Genomic DNA, 987 nt, shown 5'->3' on the forward strand with positions numbered 1-987 from the left:
CTTTGGAAAGGCCCAAGGCATAATGTGACACCCCAAATCAAGGGGAAGGTCTCCAGGAAGGAGCGCTGCTCTATGGGGTCAGGTTTGCTGACATTTAAGAACTAACGTAATCCAGCTATAGGTATTGGAGAATGCAGACTTCTACCATGTTATTATGTTCATTAGCTTGTCTCTCAAGTTTCAGGGGACCCTCAAGTTGGTCTGAGTCCTTTGCCTGGAGGAGCCTCGGCTGCTGGACCCCGAGGGGCTGTGTGGCTGTGTTCCCAGGACCACAGGTGCAGAAGCAGCTGGCGGCCCTCGCTGGCGTGCACAGCCTGGTGGAGGGCCTCACCCTGTGTTCTGCTCCCCTACTTCTGTCTTCCCTCTGAGACCAAGCAGGCCTCCTCTGGCTGTGAAAGCTGGAGGGAAGGAACAGTGGAGCAGACAGCCTGTGACAACACCCGGCTGGGCTGAGCTGGAGCCCGGAATGGCTCTGGGGGACTTGCTGCAGCCAAGACCCTGCAAGTTTCAGACTAGCTCTGATCACATCTGAGGAAGGAACCGAACCCTGAGTGTGACTGCAAGGTCCTCAGGTCACCTTGAATCATCGTCATCATGGGCTTCCTCCAGTGGTGAATATTTATAAAAGATTTGCTGTGTATGTGCCAGGCTCGAGGCTAAGCACACCATGCACGTGAGCTCATTCCACCTGGAGAATAACCCTCTTGAGATTTAAAGAGGTCCCATAGCTTCCCAAATGCCGAACAGGTAGCCCGTGGCAGAGCTGAGGCCTGCAGTCCCCAAGCCCTCGCCGGCTCCCTGACACCTGGGCTCCCATGTCTCCGTCTGCAGATATCCAGCCTGCAGGCGTGAGACGGGACACACGCAGACCCCAGGGCTGTGGGACGTGACTGGATGAAGATAAGAAACCCCCATCTGGGGCTTCCCTCGTGGCGCAGTGCTTGAGAGTCCGCCTGCCGATGCAGGAGACGCGGGTTCGTGCCCCGT

This window comes from Lipotes vexillifer, unplaced genomic scaffold (assembly GCF_000442215.2).
Source record: "Lipotes vexillifer unplaced genomic scaffold, Lipotes_vexillifer_v1.1 scaffold1691, whole genome shotgun sequence".
Taxonomy (NCBI): Eukaryota; Metazoa; Chordata; class Mammalia; order Artiodactyla; family Lipotidae; genus Lipotes; species Lipotes vexillifer.